Source organism: Musa acuminata, chromosome BXJ3-5 (assembly GCF_036884655.1).
Source record: "Musa acuminata AAA Group cultivar baxijiao chromosome BXJ3-5, Cavendish_Baxijiao_AAA, whole genome shotgun sequence".
Taxonomy (NCBI): Eukaryota; Viridiplantae; Streptophyta; class Magnoliopsida; order Zingiberales; family Musaceae; genus Musa; species Musa acuminata.
The window spans coordinates 20,142,655-20,157,815 of NC_088353.1; positions in this window are offsets into that span (position 1 = coordinate 20,142,655).

A 15,161-nucleotide genomic window follows, 5' to 3' on the forward strand; every position below is an offset into this window, starting at 1 on the left:
CTGGCATTTCTCAAATTCCGAGGGGCAAAACTATCTTTTGCCCAGAAAACCCTAATACCCTTTCCCCCTTTCGCTGCTGCCGCCGCCGCCACCCTACCGGCGGCGGCTTGTGCGGCGGGGCTTGGGCACTGCCCTCGCTTGCTGGCGGCACGGCACGCCCGCTGGCGGCGATGCCGCTGTGGGTGGGTGCCCCTTTCGGGCGCCGCTACCTCCGCAGGCGGTGCTGTACCGCCGGGCGGCCGCCCCTGTGGCGGGTTTCGCCCGCGGGAGCAGCGGCGGCAGGCGTCGCGCGTCGCTGTCCTGCGGCGACAGGCGTCGCGCGTCGCTGCCGTGCGGCGGCGGGCGCCGCTTCCTTTCGGCGGCAAGCATCGCTGCCCTGCGGCGCCTCTGCCCGTGGGTTGCCAGCCCCGCAGGCAGCAAGCCTACTGCAAGCAGGCCGCCGGCCGGTTGCTGCAAACGCAGCCCCTGCGTTGCCCGCCTTCGGCTGCGCTGCCCGCACGCAGATCGAGGGCAGCAACTGTTGCTGCCCTTTCTCGCTTTTGCGTCAACGATTTTGACGTCAATATTCTTCCTAAACACAACACACGCAGTTCAAAACCAATCATTCGCACGAACAACCTGGCTCTGATACCACTGTTGGGAAATCATGGGGGGCGACATCATATGCGCAGCGGAAGAACAAGAAAACAAAAATTCCCGATTCCCTAAAAGATGTTCGTCGTCGTGCGAAGATTAGTGCGCAAAAATCCGCAAAACACAAAACTGCGTATAGAGATTGTGTTACCTAGGGAGATCGTATATCCCTGTTTCCTTGCAGATCCTTAGGAGAGGGTGAAGGAGGTTAAGCGTCCTCCTCTCTAGCGGTGATCCACACAGCAGGGTTGCGACGACGCTCCTCAAAACTCCAAACCTACTCTGAGATGGAGAGGGAGAGGAGAATAGGAAAGGCAAGCAAAGACTCTAGCCTATGAGGTTGTGAATCCCTCCTATTTATAGAGATCCCGTGTCAAACCCTAATGGGTCCTTCCCTAGTGGGTATTGGATCTGCATCCAATAAGACAAGGGCTCCGTCGGATATCTCATATCCGAACCTCTACTCATCGCAATGCCTACCATATGTGTGTGACCCTCTAGGCCCAATATCGAGCTGGCCGTGAGTCATACCTATCAGAACTCCTTCTAAATCAGTGAATTATTATCTCTGTAATAAATTCACTCGACTCATCGACTACGGACGTACTAGGCCACTACGCCGTAGTCCCCAGACGATACAGGGGAATCCAATCCATTGGACCTGTCTATCCTCAGTTACCATGTACCTATAGTCCCTCATCCATCTAATATCCCAGAGACCGTATATCGAGCATGGTGTTGTCAGACCCATACGGTTTCTACTCGAGTCTCGCTCTAATCGGATTCTCCTGGAGAACTCTTTCTCTCTCAACCCGAATGACCCTGGCCAGGGATTTGTTTGAGCAAGAACACATGGGATATTCCTCTCATGACGCCGAGAGTGGATGATCCTCTATCGACACTCAATCGCCCTCGTAAGGTCGACTACCACTCCCAATGACTAGCTATACTAGATCTGGGACAGCCAAACCTATAAGTCTGGTATCAAAGAGTGGAGCACTCATACAGGACATCCTTGGTGTCTCAAGTCTAAGGACCAGATACACCACTAGGACTACGGAATCACTGTCTGACAATAAGGCATCATCAACCATCTAACATTCCGTAAGCGGATCAATCAGTGAACTCATTCTCCAATGAGCACCTGTAATGTATCTCTAGTGTCCCTACACGAGCAGCTATGAGACCAGCTGCATCCATCATATGGACGGGTATACAGCACACCAGTCTATTCGGTTATCACGATGTTCCTCTCGAGTAACCTATGACCGGGATTCTTTAGGATATGTGTTTAAAGGTGTATCGATCTCATTATCTTGATCTCATCACAATCCGATTCCCATTGCACAAATCCAAGGAAATCACAATATATATATGCACATATGCAATAGTTATAAAGTGATATACGCCAAAATATAATAAGCAAAAAGATTATGTATCAAGTCACACGTGCCATCACTCACGTGATTGGCTTGCTGGGCACCTATGACTAGCATTTGATACTTGACTTATATATTTGGATGTCCTAGATCTAGCACAACTAGACATCGGGAGTGACAGTCAATCTTACGAGGGCTATTAAGTGTCGATAGAGGATCATCTAATCTCAGAGTCATGAGAGGAATGTCTCATGTGTTCTTTCTTAGATAAATCCCTAGCTAAGGTCATTCAGATTGAGAGAGAAAGAGTTCTCCGGGAGAATCATATTAGAGGGAGACTCGAGTAGAAACTGTATTCTATCTGATAGTACCATGCCCGATATACCGTCTTTGGGATATTAGATGGATGAGGGACTATAGGTACTTGAGAACTAAGGACAAATAGGTCTAATGGATTGGATTCTCCTACATCATTTTGGGGCTATGACGTAGTATCTTAGTACGTCCGCAATCGATTAGATAAGTGAATTATTATGGAGATAATAATTTATTGTGCCAAAAGGAGTTTTGACTCGTATAACTGATGACCAACTCGATATTGGGCCTAGAGGGTCACACATATATGGTAGATATTGCAAAAAATAGAGGTTCAGATATGAGATATCCACTAGAGCCCCTATCTTATTAGATATCCAATGAGTCTCTGAATTATTTGATCCTATTGATGAGATCCAATAAGCACTCATGAGAGATTATTGGATAAAGATCTACTAATCTAAGAGGCTTAGGTAGTTGGATGGAAATCCAATACCCAATAGGAGGGGATCCATTAGGGTTAAGTTGACTTGGGACTTCTATATATAGGATGGAATTAGTGGTTCATAGGCTAGAGCTTTGTGCTTGCCTCTCCTATTCTCCTCCCCCTCTCCACCTTAGAGCAGGTCTAGAGTTTTGAGGAGCAACATCGCAGCCCTACTGTGTCGATCACCGCTAAAGAGGAGGGTGCTTGACGTCCTTCACCCTCTCTTAGACATCGGTAAGGATTCAGGGATATATGATCTCCCTAGGTAGCACAATTTATCTTATACGCAAGTTTTAAGTTTCGCGAATTTTGCGCACTAATCTTCGCACGACGACGAACATATATTTGGGAATTGAGGATTTTGTTTTCTATTCTTCTACTGTGCATATGATTTCTCCCCCAAGAATTCCTAACACACATGGGATATTCCTCTCATGACATCGATAGTAGATGATCCTCTACTGACAATCAATAGTTCTCGTAAGGTTGGCTACCACTCCCAATGATAGGCTATCCTAGATCTAGAACTTCTAAATTTATAAGTATGGTATCAAAGCACTAGAGTACTCATACAAAAAATCCTTGGTGTCTTATATCTAAGGACCAGGTACACCATAGGGACAACGAAATCGCTGTTTGACAATGAGGTATCATTAACTATCTAGCATTCCATGAGTGGATCAATCAGTGAACTCATTCTCCAATGACCACATGTACTATATCCCTAGTGTCCCCACATGAGTAGCTATGAGACCAACCATCTCCATCATATGTACGAGTATGTAGTACACTAGTCTGTCCGGTTATCTTGATATCCCTCACAAGTAACCTATGGTCGGGATTATTTAGGATCTGTATTTAAAGGTAAATCAGTCTCATTATCATGATCTTATCACGATCTGATTCTCATTGAAGTGATTCATAGACATCACAATATGTAATAGATAATACAAAGTGATAAAATGCCAAATAATATAATAAGAAAAAAGAATGCATATTATGGCACACGTGCCATCACTCACGTGATTGACTTATAGAGCACCTATAACAAGTAATCTCTGAATTAACCTAAAGCTAATCACCTATGTGTTTGATCCCCATCAGACCCCTGTGATGCTTAAAAATAATTTGAGACAATGACTTTGTCAATGGATCTATGATGTTATCTTTGAATGAAACTCTTTCCACTGCTACATCTCCTTGGATCACGATCTCTCTGATCAAGTGGAACCTCCTCAGAAAGTGCTTAGACTTCTGAAGAGACCTGGGTTCCTTCGCTTGAGCAATCGCCCCTTTATTGTCATAATATAAGGGAATCGACTCTTCGTTACCCTACACAACTCCCAGATCTGTGATGAACTTCTTCATCCAGACTCCCTCCTTTGTTGCCTCTGTTGAATCTCGTAATTTGATGATGAAACCAATTGATAAGTGTTTATGATTTAATTTGCATTTTGTGTGACGCAGGATGCTTCGATCAGGGAGAGACAATTAAAGCAGGAAAAATCATGTTGGGCCGGAGGAAAACATATTAGAAGATTGGACGTCGGGCCGAAGGATTGGTCGATGTATCAATAGAAGTCTTTATGACATGGATTCGAGCATCGGACTAAGAAGAGCATATATTGTGCCAAGGATATCGGAGTTGCGGAGGTGAACTGGCCGATTGGGCAATAGGCCACAAGAGAGGACGATGCACCGAAGAATTGGACGAAGCGTTGATGGACTAATAGCATGCCGGACAACATGATTTAAGCTTAGTAATAATTTTCTAGATCGAAGTGTATTTTTACATGTGCAAGATTAACTACGATAGCAAGGCATAAAGCAAAATGAAGTCTCGAAGTCAAGAATGCGATTTCGTTGGGAGTTCGAGAGTTCGTCGGAAGTCTGGACGTTCGTCGAAAGTTCTGCCGGAACCAACCGAGAAGTCCAAGAGCTTGCTAAAGAAGCTCATCGGAACTCACCAAGAAGATCGTCATGAAGTCTAGGAGCTTGTTGGGAATCCACTGGAACATTACCGAGAGATCGTCAGAAGATCGCCAGAAGCTCGCCGGAAGAAACTAAACTTACATACTAGAATTTTTTAGCTTAGGAAATGTTTTAGAATTCATAGTTAGTACATAATTGGGATTGGAATTGGGCCAACCCAATTAGGGACCAGTTGGGCCCATGTAAGAATTGTGTTTGCCCAATGAATAGGCCCAAACAATGCCCCAAGAGGTGACATCGTCGTGGCACAATCTCTGAGACTGTGTCAAGCAGTGGTACTACCAGTCTGGGCAGTGGAACCACCCTTGGCAGGGTGCCAGGTGTTGAATCTCGAATTTTAATGATGAAACCAATTGATAGTGTTTATGATTTAATCTATGTTTTGAGTGATGTAAGATGCTTTAATTAGGATGAGACAATAAAAGCAGAAGAATCATATTGTGCCGGAGGAAAACATCTCAGAAGATTGAAGGTCGAGCCGATGGATCGGTCGACGTATCGACAAAAGGCTTTGGGCCATGGATTCGGGCATCGAGCCAAGAAGAGAGAATATTGCGCCAAGGATATCAGAGTTGTGGAGTCAATCGGTTGATTGGGCAATAGGCCGCAAGAGAGGACGATGCGTCGAAGAATCAGATAAAGCGTCGAGGGACCAATGACATACCGGACAACATGATTAATGCTTAGTATTAATTATCTAGATCAAAGTATGTTTTCACATGTGCAGGATTAACTACGATAGCAAGGCATGAAGTAAAATGAAGTCCCCGAGTGAAGGACGCGACTTCGTTGGGAGTTCGAGAGTTCGTCGGAAGTCCGAACATTCGTTGGAAGTTCTGTAGGAACCAGCCGAGAAGTCTCAAAGCTTACCAGAGAAGCTCGTCAGAACTTGCTAAGAAGATCGTCATGAAGTCTAAGAGCTTGCAGGGAGTCTGCCGGAACATTGCCGAGAGATCGTCGGAAGATCGCTGGAAGATCGCCGGAAGCTCACCGGAAGAATAGACTTACAGATTTGTTTAGCTCAGATTATGTCTTAGATTTTGTAGTTAGCACATAATTGGGTTTGAATTTAGGCCAACCCAATTAGGGGCCAGCTAAGCTTGTTGTAAAGACTATGTTGGGCCCAATGAGAGGCCCAAACAATGCCCCAAGAAGCCTCGCCTTCGGGGCACAGTCTTCTAAACTATGTCAGGCGATGGTACCGCCAGTCTGGGTAGTTGTACTGCCCTTGGCAAGATGCCAGGTGGTGGCACCGCCTGTTTGGGTGGTGGTACCGCCTAGCACAACCTCACAAGCAGTGGTACCACCTAGTGTTAGATTGACACTAGCGGTGGTACCGCCTAGCGCAGCCGGTGGTACCGCCCATGCTTGGGAAACCCGAGATGAGAAGTTTTTAGGCTCTAAGTTTGAATCAACTTAAAGCCTATAAATACCTCTCTCATCCCTGGTTAAAGAACACAAGCACAGAGAGTTTAAAAGTAATGAAACGAAAATTGGCGTGAGTGCTTGTAAGGGTAGAATTCCCTCCTTTACTCTCTTTAGAAATTCCCTCCTCTACTCTAAGTTTAGAATTCTGTAAGAGTAGTGTGAGTGCTTGTAAGGGTTATCTCCTAAACCCATGAAAAGGAAAAGAGGGGTGTAAGAAGGAGGTTGATCTTCGCCTATAAAGGAAGATCGATAGTGGATGCCGGTGGCCTCGACGGAAGAGGAATCAGCAGAGTGGATGTAGGTCATGACGACCGAACCACTATAAAATTGGCGTGTTCTTTGGTTTACATTTACTTCCTGCCATTTACATATTGCAAACTGAATCTTTACTTGCCTACTGCATTCACTTCATAAACATATGCTTTCAAAGCTAACTTTCCGAAATCAGTTTTCATCGGAATCGATTTTATCATACGAAAGTTTTTGAAGATGTGATTTTACCACTACACTAATTCAGCCCCCCATTTTAGTACCGACCCCTGATCCTACAATTGGTATCAGAGCCTCATAATTTCTTAGTTGGTTTAACATCCAAGAGAAATGACTTTTTACGGTTTTCAAGAGGGTCACTCTCTCATTCGTCCTCCCTTTTTCAATGGGATGGACTACACATATTGGAAAACTCGAAATAGAGTTTTCTTGCTTTCTTTGGATTTGAACTTATGGAACATAGTTGAAAATGGATTTGAAATGTCTTCTCTTCCAATAAACAATTGGAATGATTTGGAGAAGAAGACATTTTCTCTAAATGCAAAGACTCTGAATGCCTTATTTTGCACCTTAGACAAAAAAGAGCTTAATCGGGTTTCTTTGTGCGAAACGGCTTTCGATATTTGACATATTCTAGAAATCACACACGAAGGCATGAATAGAGTTAAAGATTCTAAAGTAAATCTTTTAATGCATGATTTTGAACTTTTTTGAATGAAACCAAGCGAAACCATTGGAGATATGAACACCCATTTTACGGATATCATCAATGGTTTAAAAGCTTTTGGTAAAAGTTTTTTGAATCTTGAACTTGTGAATAAAGTTTTGCACTCACTTTCTAAAACTTGGGATTCAAAATTAATCGCTATTCAAGAATAAAAAAATTTAAATATTTTTTTTATCGAAGAACTTATCGGGTCTTTGATAACCTATGAAATGACATGCAATGCATGTAAAGAATTTGAGAACCACCTTCCAAAGGATAGGAATGATTTCAAACTAAGAACAATCGAAGACCACTCGAGCATAAGCTCAAGTGATGGCGAACTTGAACTCACTATGAAATTTAAAAAGTTTATAAAATAAAAATTAAAGAACAAAAAGAACATAACTACTTGCTTTAAACGCAAGAAGAAGAACACAAATTGGGACGAATCAAGCTCCTCCAAAGACAAGGAGAAAATCAACAAAGGCGAGGTGGCAAACTATGCCTTAACATCTTTCAACGATGAGCTAATCGAAACCCACTTAATTTATTTCGAAATTACATGATGTTTTTTCAAGAGTTATTTTTAATTTAGTTTAGAATTAATTTTCTTAAAAATTATATGTTTAATAATTAAAATGTAAAAAATAATTTTATGATAAACAAAATAATTTTGATTAAAAATAATCATTATAGTAATTTTAAAAATAATCATGAAAATTGCATGTTTATGATAAACAAAATAATTTTGATTAAAAATGCCTTATGAAATCATGCTTGATGTTTTAATAATGTAATAATGTAATAAAATGATAGATATAAATCTAATGCTTGTACACCTAACAAGATTAGTTTAAGAAGCATTAATGTGTATCTTGATGATTTTATGATTTTGATTGAAGAAGATTTATGTTTAATGAAATCATGCTTGATGATTTTATACTATGCATGAGACTTTGAAGTTATTCATGATGAAATGTTGCTTTTTCAATTATAAACTATGATGTATGGTTTTCATAAGAAAAACTTGAGCATGTTTATATAAAATCAATCACTTAAAATGAAACACATAAAAATATATGGAATACATTTTTCATCTCTATTTATTTTTTGATAAAAGATTAATGAATTCATGTATATTATGCTTTTGTGAATCTTTTGAAAATGATTTTAATTTGATGAGTTGAATTTGAATGAGTTTATCTTGATTTTTTGAGATTTATAACTTGAAATTTTTTCAATAAATCAAGATCTTGGTTTCTGATCTCCTATGCTTCCTTTTGTCATTTACTAAAGAGGAAAATTATCCAAATGAATCATGAATGTTCTTTCGGTATTCATGAATTAGTTATAACTTGAAAATCTTTTATGAATCAAGATTTTTCATGATCTCCTAAGAATTATTTTCGTCATTTTATTTAAGAGGAGATTTGTTAAAATGAATCATGGTGTCTCTTGATTTCTTGAAATTATAACCTGAGAATATTTTTTATAAATCAAGATTGTTTACTATGATTCTTTCTTTTTGTTATTTAAGTTATTCAAAACGAATCATAATATGTCTTTTGATTTTCATAATTTGTCTTCATTATTTGTGTATCTCATCACCAAAATTCTTTTAATACTTTTCATGTGATGATATGAAATTATGCATGAAATACTATTATTTTGCATACAAATGAGAAGTTATGATCATGCATGATAGGATGTAGTTTGACATTTAGATACCATTATGATTTGAAGTACTATGATTTGTTGCTAAAATGATGATATGAATGCATGAGATACTCATGAGAGTGTTTTGATGCTTAAAATTTTTTATGTCTTAGTATCATGTATGATATGCTCATAATGATGCTTGATTTATTTTTCGATATCGTGCATGAAAAATGAAAGTAAGGTTTTAAAATTGTGCATGTTTTAATTTGAATATATAATGATGCACAAATAAGATTGATACTTATCTTTGTCATGATTTAGAAATTGTTGAAAAGGGAAAAGAATTACAACATTGTATTCTTCCCTTCTTTTTGACAATGACAAAAGGGGAGCAAAATATGCTAGAAAGCAAATTAGCTAGCTTGCACAAGTCAAGAAAATGCAAAAACTTGCTTACCTTCTTGCACATCTAAAGAGAAGATGCAAACGTAACACTTGCCAAATTGTTTGCTTGCTTCATGTAAAACATTGTATCTTGCTAGCATGCATGTTGTAAAATAATATAAAATTTTGCTAGCTTGCACTTTGCAAAAGAAGCAAAAATGACACTTCTCAAAAGAGAAGAAAGAGCTTGTTGTCTTGAACATCACTAGCTTGCCTATCTCAAAAGGCAAAACTCGCAACTTGCACATTACTAAAGGAAGCAAGAATGGCTAGCTTGTACACTTCAACAAGAAAGCTATCTTGCATGATGGAAATTTTTTTTTTTGCTAGCTTGTATGTTGTAGAACTTGCTATCTTACTACCTTGCATATTCAAAATTAATAGCTTGCACTTCTCAAAAGAGAAGAAAGAGTTACTTTGTTGAACATCTTAAAATTTGCTAGCTTGCATGTGTTGAATCTCATATTTTGATGATGAAACCAATTGATAATTGTGTTTATGTTTTAATCTAAGTTTTAAGTGATGCAGGATGCTTCGATCAGGATGAGACAATTAAAGCAAGAAAAATCATGTTGGGCTGGAGGAACATTTCAAAAGATTGGACGTCGGGCCGGTGGATCGGTCGACGTATCGACAGAAGGCTTCGGGCCATTGATTCGGGCATTGGGTCAAGAAGAGCGGGTATTGCGCCAAGGATATCAGAGTTGTAGAGTCAACTGGTCGATTGGGCAATAGGCCGCAGGAGAGGACGATGCGCCGAAGAATCGGACGAAGCGTCGGGGGACCAATAATATGTCGGACAACTTGATTAATGCTTAGTATTAATTATCTAAATCGAAGTTTGTTTTACATATATAGGATTAACTACGATGGCAGTAAGACATGCAACAGGTGTTGCACTAGAGTGAAGACCGAGATCACGTTGGGAGTTCGAGAGTTCGACGTAAGTCCGGACGGTCGTCGGAGGTTTTGCAGGAACAAATCCGAGAAGTCTAGGAGCTTGCCAAATATGTTAGGATCAAGAGCACTAAGAGGGGGGGGGGGGGGGGGGGGGTGGGGTGAATTAGTGCAGCGGAAAACTTTCGACGATTAAAACTGCGTTCATACGTTGAAATCCGATTCCGACGTAAAAGTCGTTTCGTATAGATAATAACTTTCAAAGCTTATGGAAATGTATTTGAAGTAAAGTAAGGAAGACAGTTTGCAGTTCAAATAGAAATTAGAATGTAAGCACAAACTGAAATATGATGTTCGTACGATAAAACTGATTTCCATCTTAACGCCGATTCGGAAAATACTTAACTAAGAAACAAATTTGTAAATGAGCAGAAGGCAGTAAGCTACTGAGGAGGTTTGTAGGAAAGATAAGATGCTCAAAGTAAATGCAAACCAGAGAAGACGAGAGTTTATAGTGGTTCGGTCAATCGTGATGTACATCCACTCCTCCGATTCCTCTTCCGTCGAGGCCACCAGCATCTACTAATTATCTTCCTTTACTAGGCAAAGATCAATCTCCTTCTTACACCCCTCTTCTCCTTTTACTGGGTCTAGGAGACAACCCTTACAAGCACTCACTCTCCTCTCTTAAATAGAATTCTAACACTTAAGCTAAAGGAGGGAAATTCTAGAGATTGTAATAGTGTTTTCTCTCTTTGAATCTCTCTGTGCTTGTGTCTTCTACCTAGGGATGGGAGGGGAATTTATAGGCCCTAAACCAGTTTGAATTTGGAGCTCAAAGCTGTCATCTCCGGGAATTCCGGGGTCTGGCGGTTACACCGCCTGATTGGGGCGGTTGCACCGCTTGGCAAAGCTCGGAGACTGAGCCTCTGGGCAGTGCCGCCGCTTGTTAGGGATGGTTGCACTGCTTGGCAGAGCTCGGAGATTGAGCCTCTAGGTGGTGCCACCGCCTGACAGGGGCGGTTGCACCGCCTAGTCTCGCTCGGCGACTGAGCCCTAGCGGTGCCACCACCTATTAGGGGCAGTTGCAACGCCCAATCTCGCTCGGAGACTGAGCCCAAGCGGTGCCACCGCCTGCTTGGGGCGGTTGCACCGCCCAGTCTCACTGGGAGACCCTTTCCTGGGCGGTGCCACCACCGACCCTAGCGGTGCCACCGCCTAGTAGGAATTCTGGTCCGAATGGGTTGATCCATTCGGCCCAATTAGGGTCTGTCAAGGGCCCAATTGCGCCCAGATTAAGTTAATGAGATCACCTCTCATTCCTAACTTAATCTACATGTTAACTACGACATTTCTTAAGACATTTACTACAACTTGCTCCGGTGCATCAATCGCTTCTTCCGGCGAGCTTCCGGCGAACTTCCGTCGATCATCCGATGAACCCTCGGTGATGCTCCTGCGGACTTCCGGCAAACTCCAGGACTTGCAACGATCCACTTGGCAAGTTCCAATGAGCTTCTTTGGCAAGCTCCTGGACTTCTCGGATTTGTCCCCGTAGAACCTCCGACGACCGTCCAGACTTCCGTCGAACTCTCGAACTCCCAACGTGATCATAGTCTTGACTCCGGAACAACTCCTGTTGCATGTCTTACTTCCATCGTAGTTAATCCTACACATGTAAAACAAAACTTCGATCGAGACAATTATTCCTAAGCAATTAACCAAGTTGTCTGGCATGTCATTGGTGCCTCAACGCTTCGTCTGATTCTTTGGCGCATCGTCCTCTCTTGCGGCCTATTGCCCAATCAGCCAGTTGACTCCGCAACTCCGATATCCTTGGCACAATACCCGCTCTTCTTGGCTCGATGCCCAAGTCCACTGCCCGAAGCCTTCTGTCGATACGTCAACCGATCCACCGGCCCGACGTCCAATCTTCTGACATGTTCCTCCGGCACAACATGATTTTTCCTACTTTAATTGTCTCATCCTGATCGAAGCATCCTGCGTCACTCAAAACGCAGATTAAAACATAAACATATATCAAGTGGTTTCATCATCAAAATACGAGATTCAACAATCTCCCCCTTTTTGATGATGACAACCACTTGATGATGGAGTTAACCTTAACTCCCGGAGTTTAAACAAACTCCCCCTATCAATATGCCATATTGATAGAACCTTGCATTCAAACTGAATTCAAGTCATTGCAATATTCATCATGAATACTTGCAACACGTCATCATGAACTTATGCATAGACATATGCATTAACATGTCATGTCATCAACATACTTCTCCCCCTTTGTCATCAACAAAAATGAGAAGTACAACTAATCGTTCTGTTTGTAATATAAGTTCAACTCATTGCATGAAAAATATAATATCAAGTTTTATCATCATGCAGTTTTGAAGCTAGAAAATTTAGCAGGTGTTACATCATACTTAGAACATTCAAGCTATCAAGTTTTAGATATGCAAGTTTTACAGCATACAAGATAGCACTTTTGGTAATGTTCAAGATAGCAAGTTCTACATCATGCAAGCTAGCAATGTTATAACATTTTAGAACATGCAAGCTAGCAATTTAGAGATGTTCAAGAAAGCAACTCTTGCTTCTTGAAATATGCAAGTTTGCAAGCTAGCAAATTTTTGCTTCCGTTGCAATGTTTGAGCTCCCAATTTTGTTTCCATTGTAAAGTGCAAGTTTAGCATGTTTAGCATCTTGAGATAGAGATAGAACATTTTTACATTTTCTTGAGATTTCAATATAGCAATTATTGGTGATGTTCAAGATAGTAATTTCTTCTCTTTTGAGAAGTGTAATTTTTGCTTTTGTCTTGAATTGTGCAAGCTAGCTAGTTTGCCTCTTTTGAGATAGCAATTTTTTGCCTCTCTTTAGATCACAAGCTAGCAATTCTAGCAAATTTTACATCATGCAAGGTAGCAAATTTTTGTGATGTTCAAGATGTCAAGTTCTTTTCCTTGCAATATGTAAGCTAGCAAATATTTGCTTCCTTTGCAAAGTGCATGTTTCTAAATTTTGTAAGATGAGCTAGCAATATTTCTCCCCCTTTGTCAATGTCAAAAAGAAGGGAAGACCCTTTGCGTCAATTTCTAAATCATGACAAAGGCGAGTAATTATTCTTATTTCAAAATTTCATAATTGAGATAAACCTTGAATTCAAATTAAGGCAATTTTAATCATGATTCACATCATATGCAATACATCATATACATCGTAATAAAATGCATAAGTATTACATGCATAATGCCAAATCATCATGTATATAAAATATAACATCATCATTACATGCATGATTTCAAATCATCATTCTATCAGAAAATGATAATTATTGATTTTCACATTATTTAAAAAAAAATAAAAGTGTTGCATGCCTTTTTATCTAAGGGAAAAATCATAGTGTTGCATGCATCATTTCAAAACATTTCAAGCCATGCAAGCCATAAATACAAAGAAATCATGTCATGAAGGATAAAATCATTTGAATACCAAAAGACATGATTCATATAGTAAATATCTTCTTTAAATAAAATATCAAGAAAAATCATAGGAGTACAAAGAAGAGATCTTGTTTTAAAAGAAAATCGAGTAATAAATCATAGGAAAAATCATGATTCATTTAGAAAATCTCCTCCTATGAAAATATCAAATAGAATAGTAGGAGATCGATTAATGAGAAATTTTGATTCATAATAAAATCTCATGTATCGAATGTTGAGAAATCAAAATGATGATTTATATAAAAAATATCACAAGTTATATTCAAGAGAAAAATCATCATTCATTTTCAACTCATTCAATTTGTCAAATCAACATTTCTTAGATATGCATGAGACCAAAACATGGTTTCAAATGTTTGACGTATAACATGCATAAATTCAAAAATTAAAAGGAGAAGGGAATAATTCAAAGGTACAAAGATTTCAACCATCTCATAAACAAATGTAAGACCAAGTCATGAATCTAAAATTCCATAAATCAAAATGATCATCAAAGGTAATCTCATGTTATTCCAAGAAATCAATATCATGATTTTGATAAAATTCATTTCAAATTCAAATCATCAAAATCACTTTTATGGTCCACAAAATTCATAACATAGGTAGATTCATGATTTCATTGATCATATATTTTCCTCCCTTTTTTTTAAGTATTTCATTTTAAGTGATTGATTTGATATTAGCATGCTTTTTCATTTATGTTAAATAAAAACATGCATCAACGTTTAGGATCGAAAAATGAATTTCGTCATAAAATCATCAAAATCAATAGATTCTCAAAAATAAATTGTTATGATCAAGAAAATCCGAAAATAAAATTTAACACTTTCATGCATTCGGACAAGGTTTTGCTATAGATTTTCAAGTTCAATCATGAAGATAAAACATGCTCATGATCATAGAAATTTTTGTATCCAAAACACATAATTTCCAACATGTTATTAAGGCATGTAATAGTGTAAAATCATCATGGCAATTAAGTGATTTGATCATTGAATCAAGAAAGTCCAAAAAATAATCTTAACAAGTTCATGCATTCGGGCATATTTTTGCCATAATTTTTCAAATACACTCATGAAAATAACACATGCTTATCATCATATATAGCTTAAAATCTCATGCTTCAAATACACTCATTAAAATAACACATGCATAGCGGCGACGTTACTGTTGCGGCGACGAACTGTAGCGGCGACGTTACTGTTGCGGCGACGAAACTGTAGCGGCGACCAGATCTAGGGCGATGCTGTAGCGGCGGCGACCAGATCTAGGGCGACGGTACTGTTACGGCGACGACACTGTAGCGGCGACCAGATTTAGGGCGACGGTACTGTTGCGGCGACGAAACTGTAGCCGCGACCAGATCTAGGGCGACACTGTAGCGGCGACCAGATCTAGGACTATTGTGGTGATTGGATCTCCTGCAGCAT